The 22,891-nt window shown below is 38.6% G+C and overlaps 1 protein-coding gene and 1 pseudogene across 7 annotated transcripts in view; one reads left to right on the forward strand and one right to left on the reverse strand.

The window, feature by feature from the left end:
* Positions 1–22,891, forward strand: part of TAFA2 (TAFA chemokine like family member 2) — a 537,284-nt gene that overhangs the window by 347,466 nt on the left and 166,927 nt on the right. The window lies entirely within an intron of this gene.
* LOC109029188 (keratin, type II cytoskeletal 8-like) lies at positions 16,542–18,019 on the reverse strand (annotated as a pseudogene).

A 22,891-nucleotide genomic window follows, 5' to 3' on the forward strand; every position in this document is an offset into this window, starting at 1 on the left:
GTCAGAACTGCCCAAGGCCATGGGAGCCCACCTCTTGCATCAGCGTGACCTGGATGTGAGACATGGGTAGAAGAAGATTGTTTCGGAGCTTTAAGATGTGATGACTGTCCTGCTGGATTTTGGACTTGCATGGGGCCTATAGCCCCTTGCTTTTGGACAATTTCTCCCATTTGGAATGAGAACATTTATCCAATGCCTGCACCCCCATTGTATCTTGGAAGTAACTAACTTGCTTTTGATTTTACAGGCTTCTATGAGGAAGGGACTTGCCTTGTCTCAGATGAGACTTTTGACTTGGAGTTTTGGGTTAATGCTGAAATGAGTTAAGACTCTGGGAAACTGTTGGGAAGGCATGATAGGTTTTGAAATGAAAAAATATGTAAGACTTGGGAGAGGCCAGGGGCAGTATGATATGGTTTGGCTCTGTGTCCCTACACAAATTTCATCTCAAATTTTAATCCCCATATTCCCCATGTGTCAAGGGAGGGACCAGGTGGGAGGTGATTGGATCATGGGGAAAGTTTACCCTATGCTGTTCTTGTGATAGTGAGTGAGTTCTCATGAGATCTGATGATTTTATAAGTGTTGGACAGTTCCTCCTTCATACTCATTCCTCTCTCTCTCACCTGCTGCCATGTAAGACATGCCTGCTTCCCCTTCTGCTATGATAGTAAGTTTCCTGAGGCTTCCCAAGCCATGCTGCACTGTGAGTCAATTAAACTTCTTTTTTTTATAAATTACTCAGTCTCGGGCAGTTCTTTATAGCAGTGTGAAAATGGACTACTATATCATGGTTGCAGAACCTACAGATATATCCTGTATAATGTTGAGTGAAAAAAGCAAGTTTCAGGAAATTGCACGTAGTATAATGTCATATTTATGAAGCTGAAACCAAACAAATTGAAATAATACATTAGTTAAGGATGTACAGTCAGCATCATTTTGTCTCAAGGATTTGCACATCCACTCTACATGGGTCCTAAAATGAATCCCCTGCAGATAACAAGGGGTTTGTCTTTCATGACCAATGGTAATGTTATTGTTATTAAATTGGTGATGGGTTTGGTAGGTAGTGGTTCATATTTATCTTATTATTTTGCTTTCTAAATATACCTATGTTACTTATTTTATATGTATCAAATAATATGGAAAAGCAATATTGCATGAAATCAGTCATTTCTGAGATCATCTGGACCCTCAATAGAGATAAGATACTATCTAGATTATCATGTTATCAGATAACATTTATATCCCCCGTTTGCTATTTGTATCACAAATAGCTTGATGGCAGGCAAAAGAAAGGAAACATCATAGATGATGTAAACAGTTATATCTGTTTTTAAAAATTTAGGTTCCAGGGTCTCTTAGAAATCAGAATATATATTTAGCATTTGGTTGACAATGTGACATGTTGTTCAGTGCCTGCTGAGCCCTCTTCTTTTTTCCTTTACTTAATTTTAGAAGTGTTGGCAAGATAAGAATAAAGTAAATCAAATAAATCATCTGCCAAAAGGCTCACATGTAAGGTACAGGCAAATAGTGCAGAACTACTGATTAAAACAAGCAGATTGAAATCCTTATAACCTAAAACTCTCTAAGCACAGAGAATGGCAAGGGAAGAGCTTCAAGCACTTGAAGTGGCCTAGTAATATCAGGAACAATGATGTGAACATGAATCTAAGTGCTTGCCAAGTGCTGTGTATTTAACTGAAGAGATAATTGTATGCAATCTATGGAATCCCTGGGTGAATGAAAAGTGTGGAGTTTGGTAGATTATTAAATATTTCATAATGTTTTTTACATTCATGAAAGTGTAATATAATTAGATCTTGGCTTAATTTGCGCTTTTGACTGCCATTGCTAGTTTTTTTCATTCCAGAATTTTATTAACTCTCAACCTCAGAGCCATTACTTTCCTTGTGAACCTGATACTTAGCTTTGGCTAAGTTTAAGGCTTTAAATAAAATAAAGAAATGAAACAAAAATAAAGAACTGGCTTTCCATTGCCTCATCAATGAGCATAGATTTTAGGTACCATCCTGCTGACCCATCACCCTTTGGTAGTTGTATTCCTTTTCTCCCCTCCTCTCTTCCCTCTCATTTCTCTCTCTCATTCTCCTCTGTCTTCTCTCTCACTAATTGCTTGATGGATTTGTAGTTTCATGAAATCCTTATTTACAGGGCAATCTGTTTTTGGGGAGTGCTAACTTCTGTATATAACCAAATATTTGAAGAGTTTGTATAATCTGTTCTCTGACACGTATCTTTAGGATACTAGATTACTGGTTGTATTTTACTTCTTACTAAGGTACCTAGGCATGGATGCCTTCATTTTTTCATTCACTCATTCATCCAATAAACACATATATTGAGTACCTACTATTTAGCTGTGTGGCATGGACTCCTGTGATACGAAGATGAGAATGACATATTTCCAGCCTCTAAAACGTTCACTCTCTGAAGAGATTGCCCCAGTTTATGATTTACAGGTGTGAATTGCCAAACGTCTGAACTGTTAAGGTCATCTGAAGTAAGCATGGACGTTATTCTTGGGAACATGGGTCTTTGTGAACTGTTCTCTCCAACTCTTTACCACACTGTATTTGTGCTTGCTTTGGAAACTTTGAGTAAATCTCAGGTATCAGTTTTTAAACTTAGCCATAAGAGCCTGGAGTATCATTGAGTTAATACTTGGGAGAACTGTTTCACTTTTTTAGTGTGTGAGTCGGTAGATTAGGGGAGGGGTAGTGTATGCTTTATGGATGGTGAAAGGATGTAGAAGAAATAGGTTTTTCTTTAAGAAAAACCATGGAATTAAGACATTTGTCACCTACTTGTAGTTTTAGGAAGGGTAGCAGATTGTTTAAAATCTTGGCTATGTCTCATTTTTCTCAACTGATATAAAACATATCTTTATGATTCTATTTTCATTGTCTGACTATATTTCATAGCTTACTCTCCTCATAGTCCTTCTGGACATCCATACATCCATCCGTGCTTCTATCCATGCATGTTTATTGGCTCACTACTAGGTACCAGACCCTGAAAGTACATAACGCCCTTGGCTTATGTAAAAATGGAATGGAACTTCAATTTTGCTCTGTCTGTGTTCTTTGGGTTCATATAGGGAAACTAAGATAAATACTATTCAAAAACAATGAAGGTGGAAAATATAAATGGTAGTAAACATGCTGAGAAAGAGGCCTGTTTAGCCTGGACAGTGTAAATCGATACATAACCACATGATAGTTTGTTTAATAATCAGGAGTTTTTCTGCATCCATATTTTATGAGTTCTAAAAGCAGTATCAGTTTGACTTCGAATGCAGGATATGGCTAAGAGACAAATTCCTTTAAATATTCAAAAGAATGTAAGATTGTTTTAGCTTTGAGCTTTGAGTTGAAAATTACAAGAACCATGTGGGCAATAATTATCCTTTAATAAACCAGGGAATTCTGTTTACCACACTATCACTCTTTTGTTAACAAGAACATTAAGTATCATGGGATAATTGTGTTCATGTATGAATATCACCAGGACTTCAGGTTAAGTGACAGATGACTGCATGACACTGAGAGAAATGTTTTAAAGATACTATATCTATTTTTAAAAAATTGTCTTTACTGTTTGTCTTTGTGCTCCCCAAATGCAGCACTGTCTCTTTGCTGCTGATCTGCATTTATAACTGTATTAGTGAATACCTGATTTATATTTTGGAGTAGATCCAATGCAAATATCCACATTAATGCAACACATGCAAAGGTCAAGAGGTCCAAAGGTTGGTTCCCACAGCAACTGACCTTTGTTTCTCTGGAGTTTGGCAGTATTAACTTTCACTTTGTATTAGCAAAACTTTTATATTTAATGATGTACGTTATGGCACAGTGAAGAGAAATGTTATTTAGGAATGTCTAATTTGTATTTAGATAAAACTCAACTTTGGTGTTGTAACTATTTTATACTTCCCATATTCATGAAAAATAAAGGGTTCATATAGGGAAACTAAGATAAATACTATTCAAAAGCAGTGAAGGTGGAAAATATAAATGGTAGTAAACATGTTGAGAAAGAGGCCTGTTTAGCCTGGACAGTGTAAATCGATGCATAACCACATGATAGTTTGTTTAATAATCAAGAGTTTTTCTGCGTCCATATTTTATCGGTTCTAAAAGCAGTATCAGTTTGACTTGGGTTCATATAGGGAAACTAAGATAAATACTATTCAAAAACAGTGAAGGTGGAAAATATAAATGGTAGTAAACTAGGAATGTAAAAGAGAACATGAATAATTTTTTTCCTAAGTGATTATCTAACATTCATTTAGCTATCAAAATGTCTTGAAACAACTAATTTTGAATATGTCTATATTTGTTTATGTGAGTATATAATAGCAGGGTAATTTTGCACAAACTAAAACATAGAAAAATATTTGATTATAAGTGGAATATTTTTATGTACTTGTATCTTTGGAGTTGTTTATTAAATTTGAAACCAACAGACACCACACCCATATTCACTATGTTCTTTCTGTTAAAATGGAAGAGTTGTCTCCACTGCTATTCAAAGCCAACCCATCCATCATGGTCTGGATCTTATTCCCTCTCATGAGCTTTCATCCTGCCATTCTCCCCTCTCACTCCTGAATCTTCCACTTCACCCACTCTACCAGATCATTTCCATTTCACACACACATCGTCCTGTATCTCCCCAACCCTAGGTGCTCCCATAGCTGCTGCCCAGTTTTTGTTCTCCCTTTCATAGCAAAGCTTATTGGAAGAGGTTTCTATATTCATCGTATTCACTTCTTTATCTCTTTATCTCACTCCAGAGGGTCTTCTGTTCCTCCCACTTTCCTCCCACTTCACTGTAGCTGCCGTTTTCAAGGTCACCAAGCCTTGCTTGCATGCTGCCAAGTGTAATGGTTACTTGTTTAAGCTCATCCTATTCAACCCCTAAGCCATAGTCAAAACTTTGGACTCAGTTGAGCATTTCCTTCTTGGGATGCCTTCTTTCTGTTAGTCTCTGTGAAACCATATTCTTCTGACTGGCACCTCCTTCTCAGTCTTCTCTGCTACCTCTTTTTTCCTCTGTTCCACCTTTAAAGTTAGGAGTGTTTTAGATCTTGGGTCTTCTCTATTTATAATCTCACTCAGAGTTATGATTGCCTGGATTGTTGGGAGATAAAAATATAGCATTTAAGTTAAATTTGAATTTCAGATTTTTTTTACTGCAAACATTTATATTTTATACATATACACATTTATTTATTTACTTATTCACTCTATAAACTATTAGGACATACTTTATTATTTATCAAGGTGGAGTCTCACTCTGTCACCTAGGCTGGAGTGCAGTGGCACGATCTTGTCTCACTGCAACCTCTGCTGCCTGGGTTCAAGTGATTCTCGTGCCTCAGCCTCCCGAGTAGCTGGGACTACAGGCGTGTGCCACCATACCCAGCTAATACTTTTGTATTTTTAGTAGAGACAGAGTTTTGCCATGTTGGCCAGGCTGGTCTTGAACTACTGACCTCAAGTGATCTGCCAGCCTCAGCCTCACAAAGTGCTGAGATTATAGGCATGAGCCACCATGCCCAGCCAGGACATACTTTAGTATAGGTATGTCCTATGCAATGTTTTGGACATACTTATATTAAATCATTGTTCACTGCTTTGGAAATTCAAACTTGACTGGATGTCTTATATTTTAGCTGGCACCCCTGCCCTGAGTGAGCTCATTTACATGCATGGTATTAAATACTATCTATGTGCTCTAGAAGTCACTTCTCCCTAAGCTTCAGGTTTGTGTTCCCAACTTCCTACGTAATATCTTGGACATCTGTCTTCTCAAACTTAATATGTTCCAAAGACAATTAACTCATTTCCACTTTCTCTCCATCGTAGTAATGACACCAATATTCATCTAGTTTTTTCAAACCAAATATCTTGACTATGTCCTTGATTCCTGTCCTCTTTGCTACCCTCTCATCAAATCTCTGACCAAGTTCTAAGGTCTGTATATCCAAAGTATATCACACATATGTCTACTTTTCTTCCTCTCTACTGATAGCTTTGTAGGTCAGGCCATCATCATAACTTGCTTGGACTGTGGCCCGAGCATCCTAGATGTTCCCCCTACTTCTACTACATTTACCCCCTAAAAGTCTATGCAGCAGCACTTTTTAATGTGATCTTTAAAAAACGTAAATCAAATCATTTCAATTGCCTGGTTGTTTCAAAGCCCTCTCCACTTTCACTTTCCAGTGGCTTCCTACTGCACTTTGAATAAATCCCGGTTCTTTCTCATGGCCATCAGGCTTCTGTGGACTGACTCCTGCCAGGATCACTCTGCTGACTCATACATACTGCCCCTCCCACACTGCCTTCTCTCTATTTCACTATTTCTATTCCTTTTATTTTGCCCAGAATATGCTTATATGCTCCCCTACCTCCCTCCTTCTCCTCCTCCTCCTACTCTACCTTCTTTTCTCTTTTCTTTTCTTTTTTTGACAGAGTTTTTGCTCTTGTTGCCCAGGCTGGAGTGCAATGGCATGATCTCAGCTCACTGCAACCTCCGCCTCCCGGGTTCAAGCGATTCTCCTGCCTGAGCCTCCCTAGTAGCTGGGATTACAGGCATGCACCACCATACCCAGCTAATTTTTTGTATTTTTAGTAGAGGCAAGGTTTCTCCATGTTGGTCAGGCTGGTCTTGAACTCCTGACTTCAGGGGATCCGCCCACCTCGGCCTCCCAAATTGTTGGGATTACAGGCATGAGCCACCGTGCCCAGCCCTTCTTTTTCTTCTGATTCTGATTCTTCTTTTGATTCTGCTGCTTCTGCTGCTGCTGATTCTACTGCTTCTGCTTCTCCTGCTTCTGCTGCTTCTTTTCTTCTTCCTCACAGCTGGTTTATTTGGCTGAATCTTTCTCGCCATCCTATCTAATGTTTTAGCCCCCCAAACACTGATCAATACTTAAAATTGTCACTTTGGTTTATTTAGGTATTCATTTATTTTCTCCCTTCTGGAACATAAATTACATGATGGAAGGACTATGTTACTTCTGTTAATTACTTTATTTACAGCTCCAGAAATAGAACACAGTAGGTACTCAAAACATATTTCCTGACATTCGAATTGGTGATTTTCTGAAACAGATCTGTGCTACTATATAGCAAGAAAATTCCAGGATATAACCCCTTTTTGGATCAGAAAATAGATACAAAATGAAAATATTTCCACTGCCTTTTTTCTCCCACTGGTACTTATGCTATGATGTTGAGGAGGATACATTGGTGGAAAAACAGCAATCAGCACCAAGGAAAACACTGAAAATGGTTTCATCTGCTGGAGGGAGGTGACTCTGTCCCTGGGGAGAAGTCTGGCATATTATAGCCAGTCAGGATCCTGCAATGGATTGTCTTTCAAAGTCAAAATTTAACCTGTCAAGAGGTAGAGAAAATGATTTGTAGCCTGAAGAGATGGCAGATTAATATTTCTTAAAAACTGTGTGCTAAACCCCCTATAGCTACTTATTTGTTCTACTATTAAGACCTCCCTCCCTCTGGTATAGGAAATGCTTTGCACAAAACAGCGCATTTGCTTTTTATATAGACATTTCCCTTGCCCCAAGATGGGGTTTCCCAGTGAGGTGTAACATTCATTAGCCCCTTTGGACAATGCAGCCTGCTGAAACAGACCTGTGTCTTTATCTCACAGCTGCATTTCAGAGTCAGAATGCACTGGGTCACTGGGGGAAGCTGTGATGTATGAAGCAGAAAGAAGATTGATTTTTCACAAGGTACCTTGTACCTGGAGTAATGAGAGTGGCAAATTACTTGCTCACTGAGCAGACATGACAGGAATGTCATAGAGTAGATTTATATTTATGCAAACACGGTGGGGTCACACAGGTGGGAATCCACAAAGCGACCTCATCTCTGGAAGATATCTCTTTAAATCACCAGTTTGCACTGGGAAGCCTACACTCAGCAAAGGCAGCAAAGGCTGCCTAAAAACCAAATCTTCTAATGAATAATGTAATGCTCATGGTACAGTAAGAAATAGGATAAATTGTGGTGCCATTTTAAAATGAGAGTCTTCAACTCACAGGCTATTTTTGGTGTTCATCTTGGATTTTGTGGCAGTGGAACATAAAATATCTACTTTAATAGAGTAAAAGAAATGGAGTGATTTATCCTAGTCATTGTGGGCCTTTAGAACCTCTCATTTGGTAATAGAAAAAGTCAGTGGTTGATGGGGAAGTGGATAATTTTTCTATGTGTAGGCAGTCCAATGCATAGAGAACACACAGTGTCTCAGACCATTTGGGGCAGACAAAACAATTTAAAAAGTCTCTAAATGACAGAAGGATATGGCAGTAGTATTCGGCAAAAACATTTAAAGATTCCCAACATAGCGGTTGGCGCAATTCACTTTAAAAAGCACTGCTGATGCTTTTAGCTGTAAACTATTAAAAGAATATTAAAATAATAATTTTGTTCTATTAATGAATTTAAAAGTTTGCTGATTTTAGCAAGTAGTCTTGGATTTAGAACAATTCTTTGCTGCTTGATATCCATTTGTTGATTATTCATCACTCATTTTTTGAGAACCTAGTTTGTGTCTGGAACTACGTTAAATGCAAGGTATAGAACAAAGAAACCAGCCAACTTCTCAGGGAGCTCATTCTAGTAAGCCAGACTGTAAGGTAAAATACATCTAGAGAAAATGAACCCTGTTAAATCTAGTGGTGCAGACCGAGCCATAGGGAACAACGCAGAACAGATTCTAAGAGAGGTGTTATTTGCCCATGTTTGTCCCTTTTGATCTTTTCCTTTAGAATCTTGACTGCAGTACTCAATAGGGTCAGCTTAGTCTAGATATCCATAAAAAACAATGGTGACATTCTTTAACTTGGTTCCTTATGAGACAACAGAAAGTACATAATGCTTTCTGTGTGTCATGGACCTTCCTAAGTGCATCATGTGTGTTAGCTAAATCAATAATCGTGTTACTTCTATTGGGTAGAGTCCAGCATTATGTCCACTCTGTAGATGGGAGATGAATGGAGAAGGAGTTGTGGTAACTTTCCTAAGGTCACTCAGATAGTTAGCAATCAAGGCCAGCCCATTGCTGCTGGAAACACAGTCTCCAACCACTCCAGGGGAGTTTAGCCTCCAATGGAGAGGGGTAGCATTAGAAAAGCTTTTGTTGAAAATAACTGAGTCCACCTTTTGGAATAAGAAATAGGCTCTGAAATTTACCATGAAATAAACTAATATATGTTTATACTAGAGCAGAACTCAGGTATTCATTTCTGGGACCTTTTCACTAGGAATCTGGCAATTACCACATGTCGGTCCACTCTGAAATTCTCTTCCTTTAGATTGTTTTGATCCTCCTTTGTGTTCACACCTTTTTGCCTCCTACCTGTACATGTTGGATTGTTGCATCCTTGCTTGGGGACCCTAATTTTTATTCAAAAAGTATTTTTATCTACTTGATCTTTTAAGCGCACCCTCTCACTGAATTTTTCAAAGAGTACGTGCTTTAAAAGCTTTGCAAAATGTGAGTTGTTATCCTTGGAAACTTGTTATCCTTGTTTTGCCCACTTTCTGTGTTTGTAGGAGAATGTGGCTGTGATTGCTTCCTTCTGGTCTGAGTGTTTTGTGTTTTTCTCCACGTGGTCTGTTCTTTAAGGTACAGTTAGGATTTGAATTTACTTTCAGTGGGAAGGGTCCTGAGTATGACTGGAGCTAATGAGTTTCCCCCTTTGCCAGAAACATGGATCCTCCTGGCTCTAATCACTTAGGGACATTCTGGTTTCATCATAGCATCTTCTGGACCATTGTGTAGGCTACACTTATAAAAGCAATTAGCTCACACTTGTGTTTTCTGTATGTCAGGCATGATTCTAAGGGCTTTATCTGTCTTAACTAATTTTGTAATAAGGCTAACCCTACTAGGTAGGAAGCGCTGTTTTCTACATTTAACAGATAAAAAACTTCCATGTAGGTAATAAGCTGTCAAGGTAGACATAGTACTCCAGACTTGCCTGCCAGTTACTGATGTATTGGAGTCAAATTCAACTTGTCCTGGGGAGGGGCAGAGAAGTCTTCTTGAAAGAATTAACAGTGAATTTCAATATGGGACTGATTTCCCTACTTGGTCTTCTCTGTGATTCTTATTATTTTTTAGATATGGCAGCCTGCCTAGTTAATCCACATCTATTAGATGAGCATTTATTATGAGCAGGTCCTGCTATAAGCACTTTATAAATTTTGACACATTTCATCCTCAAAGCCTTTTGAGAAAGCATTATGATTTTCCTCATTTCATAGTTGAATAAATTGAGGCACTCGTTAATTTTGCCCAATGGCCCAAAGTCGGTAAATGTCAAAGCTGGGGTTTGAGTCCAGGAAGTCTGGTTCCCAAGTTTCCCACTATTCAGTACTATCATTACATCATCAATTATAAGTTGGTTATAATTATAGCTGAATTATGCCAATAGCCCACCAGTTCATGAACCATACTATTTCATCCTTAAGTGCCTATAAGAGCTAACAGTATAAGACAACAAAAGTCAAAAACCAATCCTTTTGTTAATGTACATCCTTTCAATTAGACTGTAAGCCCTTAGTGATCAACTCCAGCAAGTGGACACAGATGTGGACCACTGGGACCCACACGAGAACTTGCCGCTGTACGGACCCAGTGCTGGAATCAGGCCTAACTTGTGTTCTGAGGATCCATTCTAGTAGGCAAAGCATGATGTTTAGGGATAAGGCAAAAGCAATACAGCCCAGAGTATTCTTATGGAGGGCAGGAGGGATACACGTGGGAAATCAGTGTGAAGAAACGTTGTCTGGAGGTAGCAAAGAGCAGGATTAAGTTTCAAGAGCAGCATTCCATGGGGCAGTGGCAGTGGGGGCAGGGGGGTGGTAGCAAGAACAAAGTGAGGTCTTTTACAGGTACCCAAGAAAAGGAGTCAGGCCTGGGAAAATGGTAGAAGCTCAATTTCCAGAACTGGGGCAACACATTAGAGCCAGACTGACCAATGTGATGTAACTCCCATGGTAGTGGGTCAGGTCTCCTTAAAATTTTTATTCTGAATTTTAGGTATGAACCTAATGACAAGAGGGAGGTCTGAGCCTAAAAGAGGAGAAGAAAGCTCTGGCTTTGGTAAAAAATGCTTTCTTCTGTGCAAAGGGAGGCCTTACCCAAAGCATAGCCTATTAACCAATTATTTGACATAACTATGGGGGTTATTTCCAGAGTTGAGTGCGTGCCATTGATTGTACACTCTATTTTCCTTTCTGATTGGTTCTTGTGATGGAGTGAAGATAGTACCCTTAGACATGCTGTCTAATGTGCACAGGAATAAAAAACCTGGAAGGAGAAGAGAATCATTTTTTCTCCTATTCCATCTTTCTTGGAGGATCTATCATAGTATTCTCTTTAATCAGAAAGTGGAATGAAGCCTGTTCAGACATGATGTAACACCAACACTCATGTCACTGGCGTGAATGGAGGAAAAGAGCAATGCTTATAAGTTCTAATAGCAGAGAACTTCAAATTATTTCTGTTTACCATTGGGGACAATTATGTAGTTTTCCAGCATACTATTGCCTTCTGAATTATATTTTAATGCAGTGATCAGTTTTCATTCTTCACACAGAAAGAGTTAGTCCAGAATCAGGCAAACAGCAAAGGTGAACTGAGGTGGAGGACACATGCTCCCCAGATGGTCCACAAATTGGATAGTGTCCCAAAGTAGATTAAAACTTAATTGTATTATCATCTACATTTGATGTTTGTACAGGGTGGTGTCAGCAGATGGTGTCAAGGGTTCTGTGAACTTGATTATTTTTATACAGTTCTCAGTATGGAAGGTGTAGGACTATGTTAGATAAATGAAAAAGAAACGAAGCTGCCCTGCACCCTGGCACTATGTCATTCTTCTCCCTTTGTGCAAAAGAGCAACTATTGTGAATGCCGAGAACTCCTTCTCTACTCTTTATCTGACCCATAGCATGCCCACTAGTATTGCTGTAGGATGATATGCTAGAAGGAACAAGAGATTTGTAATCAGAGGACCTGGATACAGGTCTTAAAGCTGTCCCTTTTTGGTGTGCTCTGACTGAGCAAGTCACTTCATCCCTCTGAGCCTCAGTTTTCTTATTTTTATAATACAGGGAAAAACATCTTACTCACTGTATTGAATTATGACTGTGAAAATATTTCATCCATTTGAAAGAGGTTTGTAAAAAGAAGAAACTATAAATTTAGATGCTTCCTACAGTAGAAACAAAGAAGTTTATTTAGCAAGTATTGTCTTACTTCAGTTAAGAAATTTGGCTGAATTTTAATAATGGAATGGAGTGAAAAACTCCTAAAAGAAGGCAGGCTTCCACATTTGAAATGCTTTTGTTTTTCTTATTTTATTTAGCTTAGATATTAATTATCTTTTAGCTTCTTTTTTCTTTTTCTCTCCCTCAAATTATTCTTCATTCTCTTATTGTAACCCTCATCATAGTACAAACATATTGCATAGTAGTTTTAAGACACAGCGCAAATTGGTAGCCTAGAGAACATATTTTTGTCATGCTTTCTTTTGTATTTATATGGAGTACCGTAGTGATTCATAAATGTATAGTGACGTCTTTCTGAAACAAATTATAAACTCTGTACTTTATTGATACAAATCTTTCCATTTAGCATCTCTAGTTTTTAAGATAGCTTGATTAACGATAAATTCTGAGAAATGCAATGCACCTAATATTGAGAGAGGCATTCACTGGTGTCCTACTAAAAAAGAGCGACTACAAATAGTCATCAAAGAGTTTCTTTCTATTTATGTTAACTGGAAATGGTAGTGGTGTCATATGAGCTACTGTCAAATATATTACCCAAAGAGCTTGTTGATTGGCTTTCTTTGGAGATGTTTGATCATCAAATGATGCAAAGGGTTTGTATAGATTTTACATGTTTAGGCTGATGTCCTTTGCAGTCCCCCAGTGCCTCGCTGGTACCTACTACATTAAGGGAAAACACTTCCATGTGGCCGTCAGCATTCTAAATATTCTGGGTCAGCGCCATCGTTTCAAGCTTACCTCTTATTCCTCCACTTAATACACTTTAGCGTGGAGCCAAATGAGATTACTTGCCATTCATACTCTTTGCATGTTCTAAATTCCGTGTCTTTCCCCAGCCTGCTCTTTTGGCTTGACATTACTTTCTTCATATCTCTCTGTATTAAAATCTTACCAATATGTTAAGATTTAGTTCAACTATTTCCTACTTCAGATCAGGGTTCAACATTTATTGAGGACCTACTTAGTGTAAGAAATAGTGAGAGTACTTCACATATGTTAGTTATCTAATGCAACAATCAAAACTGTGGAGTAACTGGTATTCAGAAAAATCTGTTCATTCAGTCGTGAGTTTTTCCAACTCAAGGATTTGAGAAGGTCAGAATATTGGTAGTTTTCTATTTTTTTATTTCATAGATAGAAAAACTGAGTTAAAGTAATTTGCTTCAGTTCATAGAACCAGATTTGGGTGAATACATCATTAGACTCAAACTTGGAGTTTTGACTGCTGGTCTGGTGCTTTGCATTATTGGTCAAAATTTCATGAAGGCACCTTTTCACTCCTTAAATTTGGTATCTCTTTCTAAGCCACTATAATCCCTTCTTCAATATTCATACATCATTCTCTTACTTACATGAGCTCACAAATCTTTTATTCCTTTATTACAAGTCCTTTGAAGGAAGCAAGAAACTGGGGCTTGCTGACCTATCCCTTATAGTGTCCACTGTGGGGCCCTGCATAAAATAAGAACTTCGTAATAGCTATTTTGGATGAATATACCATGTTTCCACAAATCAAACTTTGAGTAAGCAGCCGCATTTTCCTTATGTTTGCATGATTGCAAGTGTGTCTGTGGTGACTAATAATTACTATATTCCAATGACACATGTGTAGTAAATAATGCCTTTACTCTGTGGTTTCAGGCTAAGTGCCTCTTTGAATTTAATTAAGATAATGCCATTATATTCTTTTCTTTATGAAAATTAATGAAAAACAATACATTATCACAAACTTGTAATCTACTTACTAGCTGAAAGATGAATTTTTTTTGTTTACTATGTTATCATCAAACCCCAAATTAAAAATTTACAACTGTAATCAGATTATGGGCTCCATGTGTGCAGGCAGGGACCTTGTCATTTTCACAGCTATATTGCCAGTATTTAAAGTAACAGTAGATGTTTAATAGCGTTTGTTAAATGATCAGTTAGGTTGTAGTTTCCTTGGAGGATGAACCTTTGGCTTTGCAGATAATATATTTTTAAGATTAAAACTTGAGAGACACTTTTTTAATCCTTGCAACAACCTTGTGAGGTAGTTAAGGCAAGTCATATTACCTTTATTGTACAAAATGATCAACTGAGGCTCAGAGGAATTAAATGATTCCAGAAATCATCTACCTAAACAGGTGACCAAGTCTTGAATCCAAGTATTCTTACTCCAAATCCTGCATTCTTTCTGTGTTATGTAGTAGGTAGAATATATAAATATAGCATAGAGTATTCACAAGGAAATAAAGTGAAGCGGTTTTTAAGGTGCTTTCTGGAAAGTTATATGTAATAGATTGGAGTGAATTTGACATTTGAAAGACGATACCAAGAAAGAAGCAATGGTACTGATCTTGGTAAAAGAGTCTGAATTTGAGCCAGTTCTGAATTGTCTTTTAAGCCTTACAGTAACAGAAAAACTAAGCACAGCCATTTTATTCTCCTTTTACCTTCATTTCTCAGCTTATCTGAACCATAAGCTATTTAAGTCTTCAGAATTTTACCAAAGTCTTCTAAATATCCTTTTGTACTCTATTTTCCCCCCAATCAACTGAGAAAACCAGCTGACTTCTTTGGTATTTTTATACCTTGTGCTTTATTGTTTTCCTCCAGTGTTTTTCTCCCGACGCCAAAGTGCAGATGCTGTGATTGCTACTTCTAGCTCAAGACATCTGTTTTTCAGTAGGTCCTTTTCTTTCTTTCATTCCCAATTATAATCTTTATGTGCCACTGCTAAAGTATAGAGTAGAAACATCAGATCCTGTCCTTACAAGAATAAATACTCTATTTTTAGCCTGTGTTTTAGCCTCTGGATTCTCCCATGGAAGGCAGTTTTTAAGTTGGATTAGTACATTAAACATCTTCAAATCTAAGGACTTTAAAGCACTCTTATAAGCACAGTTATTTCATATAATGGCACTCATTTGAAGTCCATAAGTCTAGGCAAAATTTTCAATGTGGGTAAATAAGAAGCACAGAGAAGATAACCAAGACTTTTTTTTTGTATTCATATGTTCTCTTCTTGCTTTTTTTTTTCTGATTCAAGTCAGAGTTTAAACAGTCCAGAGTAGAAAGTGCTACCTACTCAGAAATAAGATGGCTTCGAACTGAAGCCACACCCTGGTTGCCCACAGGCTGTATTTGACATGCAGAATGTTCTTTAAAATGAGATTAATTGATAACATTTAAAAATGATGAATTTCAGATATGATTCTGGATTTCTGGCTCCTGAAGGGAAAAGGGAGGGTGGGGGTGGTATGAGGCTCTCCTTCCCATGTGTCCTCAATGGGCTGAAGCAGAAAGTTTCCTGGAGGTGAATTGGACAGTGAGATGATTGAGCCCTCACTTCACTGACTGGGCTGTAGGGCTCCTACCAGCCCCATCATATATTTGTAGTCAGTTTTTTCTGTACAGTCATAGGCTGCATACAATGTTTTGGCCAGTGATGAACTGTCCATACAATAGTGGTCCCATAAGATTTAATATGCTATTTTTACTGCACCTTTTCTATGTAATTAGATATGCTCAGATACACAAGTACCATTGTGTTACAGTTGCCTACAGGTTTGTGACCTAGGAGCAATAGATTATCCCAAATAGCCTAGGTGTGCAGTAGGCTGTACCATATGGGTTTGTGTCAGTACACTCTATGAGGTTCACACATTAAAATTGCCCAATGATGCATTTCTCAGAATGTATCCTGATTACTGAGCAATGCATAACTGTATATATAATATTATATTGGCAAATAATCAGCTAAATTTATTTCTAGCCATGTGTAATTCCTCTCTTGTTTAGCATTTAAAACAAACCCATGGCCAAGGCATCCTTTTTCATAGTCCCAGAAAAAAAAATTTAGTAGGAATTATTTTAACATATTCTATTTTATATTATGGAAATATGACATTAGAATTGTTTTCATTATCAAACTCTTTTTTCTTTTTGACAGTTGGCAGAGCTAGCTGAGGGTTTATTTTGGAAAAAAAAATGAATTGTTTTGTAGCTGGAGGTATGGGGAAGGGGGGTCCCCCGGCAGTAAACTCCCCCCGCGGGTGGGCTGAGGGCTAGGGCTGAGTCTCAAGTGGGTCTCCTGTTCCCTGTGCTCCCCTGCACAGCGGCCTCTCTCATGGACTCTGGGGCAGCTGCAGGGGGGAGTAGGGTGGGAGGGGCTGCCATGGCAGTTCACTCAGGCAGGACGTCAGAGGACTCAGACACCAGCTTCCCATCGCGGGTCTCGATCTTCACAACCACAGCCCTGGTGGAGCTGGTGTGGCTGAAGTAGCTGGAGCCTGCAACAGAGCCAAAGCTAGAGCTCAGGCCATAGCTGAGGAGGGGGGCTTGTGAGGCCCCCATAGGCCGAGCTCAGCCCTCCTGCGTAGCCACTGGTGGTCTTTGAGTAGATACTCATGTTCTGCATCCTAGACTCTTGCCAGCTCTCTTCACCCTCCAGCAGCTTCTTGTATGTGGCAGTCTTGATGTCCAGGGCCAGCTTGATATTCATCAGCTCCTGGTATACACGCAACTGCTGTGCCATGTCCTGCTTGGCCCACTGCAGGGCGGCCTCCAGCTCCAACAGCTTGGTGTTGGCATCCTTAATGGCCAGCTCCCTGCGCTTCTCGGCATCTGTGATGGTGGCCTCCAGGGAAGCCCTCTGGCGTTTGAGGCCCTTGATCTCAGCCTGGAGCCAGCTGACATTCTGGTTCATCTCGGAGATGTCAGTCTTTGTACACCGCGGGTTATCCCCGTGCTTCCTGGCCAGCATCTGCAGCTCCTCATACTTGATCTGGTACATGCTGTCAGCCTTAGCCCAGCTGCGGTTGGCAATCTCCTTATACTGGGCCTTGACCTCAGTGATGAAGTTGTCCATGTCCAGGGAGTGGCTGCTGTCCATGGACAGCACCACAGACGTGTCCGAGATCAGGGACTGCAGCTCCCAGATCTCCTCTTCATGCAGCTGCCTGAGGAAGTTGATCTCATCAGTCAGCCCTTCCAGGTGAGACTCCAGCTCTACCTTGTTCTTGTAAGCTTCATCCACATCCTTCTCGATGAGGACAAATTCATTCTCCATCTCTGTATGCTTATTGATCTCATCATGGTACTTGTTCTTGAAGTCCTCCACCAGCTCCTGCATGTTGCCAAGCTCTGCCTCCAGCTTCAGCTTCTCCTGGCCCAGAGTCTCCAGCTGCCACCTAAGGTTGTTGATGTAGCTCTGGAACATGTTGTCCATGTTGCTCTGAGCCATCTTCTGCTGCTGCAGGAGGCTCCACTTGGCCTCCAGCATCTTGTTCTGCTGCTCCAGGAACCGTACCTTGTTGATGAAGGAGGCAAACTTGTTTTGAATGTCTTGATCTGCTCCTTCTCCTGGATGTGCAGGGCCTGGCCTGGATGTTGGGGTCCACTCCAGGTTAAGGGGGCTCAGCAGGCTCTGGTTGACCATGACAGCAGTGATCCCTCCCATACCGCTGGCCCCGCCAAAGCCTCCGCCCAGGCCACCCTGGAAGCTGCTGCTGCCCACTCGGGAGAAGCTTGAGGAGCTGATGGGGGCACCGGGCCCACTCATGTAGGAAGCGGCTGCTGAAGGCCCGGGGGCCAGAGGTGGATACCTTGTAGGACTTCTGGATCACCTTGATGGACATGGTGGAGGCAGGAGTGGAAGCAGGTGGGCCCCAACCAGGCGGAGATTCGAGAAGGAGTGGAGAAGCTGCTGCTTCTTCATTATCAGACTTTTAATGGAAAGAACTTTGGGCCTGAAGCTGGAAGAATTTTTTAAACATTTTTTTTGAGACACGGTCTTGGCTCTGTTGCCCAGGCTGGAGTGTAGTGGTGCCATCACGTTTCCCTGCAGCCTCTAACTTCTGTCTTTATGTGATCCTCATGCTTCAGCCTTCCAAAGCGTTGAGCCACAGCATGAACCACTGTGCCTGGTGGATAACTGGTTTTGAGTTCTGGCTGTGCTAATTACTAACTTTGACTTTGAACAAGTCATTACCTTCTTTAAGCCTGCTCCCTCGTCTCTGCAAGAGGGGTGATTCCATCTGCCAGCCTCATGATCATGTGAACCAAGGATGATCACAGATGTAAAAGTTCTTAGTATACCATATGGCACTATGCAAAAGTAAGATATTTTGTGGGGAAATAGAACTATACTGTATGGTTTGTCAAGGAGCTTAGCTTCTATTTACAGATACAAGACTTACATATAATATAAACAACAATTGAAAGTATTCTACTGCCTACAAGAGGTAGAGACATTAAATGTTATTGGGCATAAGAAAATGCGTGTGATCATGCAGAGCAACCAAGCTCAAAATTAAAAGGACATATGTAGTGTTTCTTCCATCTATTTATTTATTCAACAAATATTTATTCTGCACACACTCTGCGATAAGAAACATAAATGCTGGAAATAAAGTAGTGAAATAGAAGGCATAGGTTTGTGCTCTTATAGTAGATTGTATTCTAGTAGGGGAAGAGAGAGACAATAAACAAGTAAGCAAATAGGTTAATACTATTTCAAATACTGTTCAGTGCCATGAAGAAAATAAATGTAGGTTATATGGTAGAGCCAATGAGCAGAGCTGTTTCCATTATGACTCTTGCCATTTTATCTGTTTCTCTTCATTTTTATTGTTATAAAATAGACATAACATAAAGTTTACCATTGTAGCCATTTTTTGTACAATTCAGCGGCATTAAGTACATTCACAATGTTGTACATTACCACTTATCTACTCCAGAACTCTTTTAAAAGTCATCCTGTACAAAAACTCCATATTCATTAAATAGTAACTTTCCATTTCTCCCTCCCTTCAGCTCCTGGTAATCTCTATTCTACTTTCTGTCTCAATGAATTTGACTATTCTAGGTATCTCTCATATAAGTAGAACCACACAATATTTGTACTTTTGTGTCTGGCTTATTTCACTTAACATGTTTCCAAATTCATCTATGTTGTAATTTCTTTTTAAGGCTGAATAATATTCCACTGTGTGTGTATATATATGTATATGTATGTTTGTGTGTGTGTGTGTATATATATATATATATATATATATATATATATATATATCACAATTTGTTTATCCATTCACCCTATTACCTAATTTAGTATGATTTGGTAATAAGTCTAATTTATACACTACTATACAGTTTACAGTGTACTCTCATGTCCATTGTACATTGCAAGAAGAGTGTTAACTCAGGGATTACTGGTTAAATTGTTGCTAAACTGTAGTGATATCTGGCACTTGTTTTGTGTAGTATTCTATCTGATGTGTCCTGAATCCTTCTTCCTAGCAATTGAAGTAATGGGATACAAATTGAGAAGAAATAAGGTCAGTAGGTTTTCAGCCAATATGAAATGACAATGGCTGTAGTTTGGACTAGTTCTTCATATCCCCGTAATGTAGGGCTTTCCTCAGGGTGTTCTTTGGAGAATTTTTTGAAAATAGACCCAGGTAATAGGCTTCCACCACCACCTTGGGGCATAATTTCACAATAGAATATATCTCACCATTTGGAAAATTTCTCGAGATTGCACATTTAACCACTTGACTGCTGCTTTGCCATATGATTGCATACTGCAGGAAAATACCTGCATCATGACTGAGGAAACCAAATTCATCCATAAGGAAAATGTTAGGGGTGGAACAAAGCGGCTGATGGCAAATAGAAGTTAGAGTAGTGTATATTATGTGACCGATTTTATTCATAAAGGGAAAGAGTAAAAAAGTGAGATTCTAAAAGGTACTGAAATCTTATTGCAAAAAGAACAAGTCAGAAAGCAATATGTTATAGAGGCTTACTGTAGACTGAGGTTTGTAGCACAGAGTGGTTGCTGCTTTGATTCTTAATCAGTTGAGTTCTCAGTTGCTTAAGCTGTTAGCTGAAAGCTGAGTATGGTACTTTGTTATATTAAAATCTGGTAATGTTCTACCTTTCCCTCAAAGACAGCTCGTTAAAGTATATGAAGTAATGTCCAACTATCAAACACATATAAGGAGTGTGAATAGAATGTAGTTATAAAAGTGTGTGGGTCCCAGCATCACTCTCTCTTTCACTGTGCTTTGTGACATTGCTGTGCTCAGGGATTTAATGCTAGTGCACATAATTGTCCAAAAATTTTGCCTAAACTATTATTCTCAGAGAGAAGTGTGAATTCAAGTGAAGTTGATTAAGCAGTCTATTCTTGGACTCTTTTCTTTTGGTTTCTTTTGAGAACATAGAATAACATTCTTTTTGACACATAACTACTACCTTTTTTTTTAACGGTTTGTTTGCTTTTATAATTTTTGATGGTATGTTTGAAATATGTTGATGTTGGTGCTTTAGAAGGGATGGTTATATGAGCAGAGGCCTTCGGATATGCAACTTTAACTCTTCAGTTCACCTACCTTTGAGAACAATCCGTGTTGAGGGGGAGGTTCCATGTTGTAGTGGTTTGCTGGTAAAGCTGTTTTGCTCTCTTGAATGCGTGCTGTTAACTAGCTAGTGCTTGCTGGCATATTGACCATACTGGATGGTTAAATGCATAAAATGGAGAATCCTTCATATATGTAGGTGTTACCATGGTGAGAATAAATGTTCTTGGACCACAAACTTTATCCTAACAAAGAACTCTTAAAGATTGTTTTCGTTGTTCTCATTCACTCTTTCACTCCTTTGCCAGCATGCAGGAGAAAGAGCTGAGGTGAAGTGGATTTCTTCTGTGCCTCATTTCCCAAGAGAACAGGTACACCAGAACTAAAGGAATGAAAGTCTTAACTAGTCCCAATGATAATAGACTGAAGAAATATTTAGAACTGCTTCCATTACCATAGCTTATTTGCATTGATAAAAGTTTTATTATTTGCATTATAAAAATCTTATTAAAAATGAAAGAAAACGTTTTATTATGAATATTATATACAGAATTAGATATGTGCAGAGCTATCTCTCTTTTTACCATATATAATCACAAAATTAAATATAAGGCTTATGATTTAGCCATCTATAAAAGGCTACATATAATTGGAAGTTTCCTTTCTTATTCTATATAATGGTGCTCCACCTAACATTTGTGAAATGTAGTCATCTCCAGATCATGCAGGAATGGAAGCTTTGCAGATTGTTTACAGATCTGCAAATCAACTGCTTGTCTCCTACCACCTGTTTCAATTCATAGTGTGACATAGTGCCATTGTGTTAAAAGGGTAGGATAAGGTAATCCAATTTTTTCTAATTGTTAGTACTTTTGTCTGAAGTTTTTGTAGGAGCAGAGGGCAAATATAAAACAAGGTTTGGTGTTGTCTAGATCTCAGTTATCCAGCCCTGTCCTTTACAAACATCATCATGATTTGGTGGACACATACATTTCATATTAAATTGCAAAAATTAGATTTATTTTCAATTTAGTAGCTCTAATATATTTTACATTTTAGCTTGGTTAGACTCAAATTTTTGATGGCTTATTTTTTCATATAATATATATCTTGTTACAGTGGTTCAATATGAAATCTCACTTTTGGTCATACTATATAACCGTACGATATTTTCCTTAAATTTTTTCTTTGGGAAAAACAGATTTGGACCCTGGAGGAGATAGATAATAATATAAAACAATAAGCAATTGATAAGGAGAGGAGCACTGAATAAAAAACAAATGCAGAGAAAGAAAGTAGTTTAGGGTTAAGACTGAAGTGGAAAGAGATACGAAATTTAAATATTATGGATGCACCCTCCTCAAACTATCTACAGCCACTGAGAAAAGAGTAAAATGCCTCAACAGGGCATGTGAGAATGAAAGACATACCTTTAGCTTTCGTTACATACATTACAATATTATATGTAATAATATTTATACATTTTTTATGTGTGCATTGAGACTCGATGTTAAGTAAAGTTGACAAATTTATTTAACTATTATTTGTTGGAATCCAGGATCACATTTGGTTTTTCTGACTTATAAGCCCATGCTCTGAGAGAAGGACCTTTGAAGAAACAGTAACACCTCTGATTTTTCACATCTTTCTTTAAGTTCAAACTCTCCCATGATTTCTTGTTTACTCTAATGGCATTCCTGTTCGAAAAAAAATAGACAACATTCCCATTTTATAGACAGAAAGGAGGGCAAGTGATTCACTTGTAATAATAGATGCATGGTGATGTAGCTTAGCCTTGATCATTTCAGGTGTCTTTCTAGGGCTCTGAAAAATCACAAATGATTGCTTTATTTTTGCCTTACAGCATTGTCTTCTGTTTTGGATGTTAGAGCTTGGCACATTGGAATATTGTGTTTCTGGAGAAATCATTTAAATGATAATACATTTCTATTCCATATCATTTCAATCTGTGGGTGGTAAAGGTATTTGCACAAATCCAACAATTTGGCTATACATGGCTAGGCATAAAGCAATAGTGCTCCTGAATTTTTGTGCCCACCAGAATTGCAGTATTGTGGGGAAATGAATGAAAGTATAAAATTTGGGTGAAGGAAGCAGATAATTGTGGTTCTTAAATGAGGCTTGTGTTTGTTACCAGGAAATCCTTAGAAA

Source organism: Gorilla gorilla, chromosome 10, assembly GCF_029281585.2.
Source record: "Gorilla gorilla gorilla isolate KB3781 chromosome 10, NHGRI_mGorGor1-v2.1_pri, whole genome shotgun sequence".
Classification (NCBI taxonomy): Eukaryota; Metazoa; Chordata; class Mammalia; order Primates; family Hominidae; genus Gorilla; species Gorilla gorilla.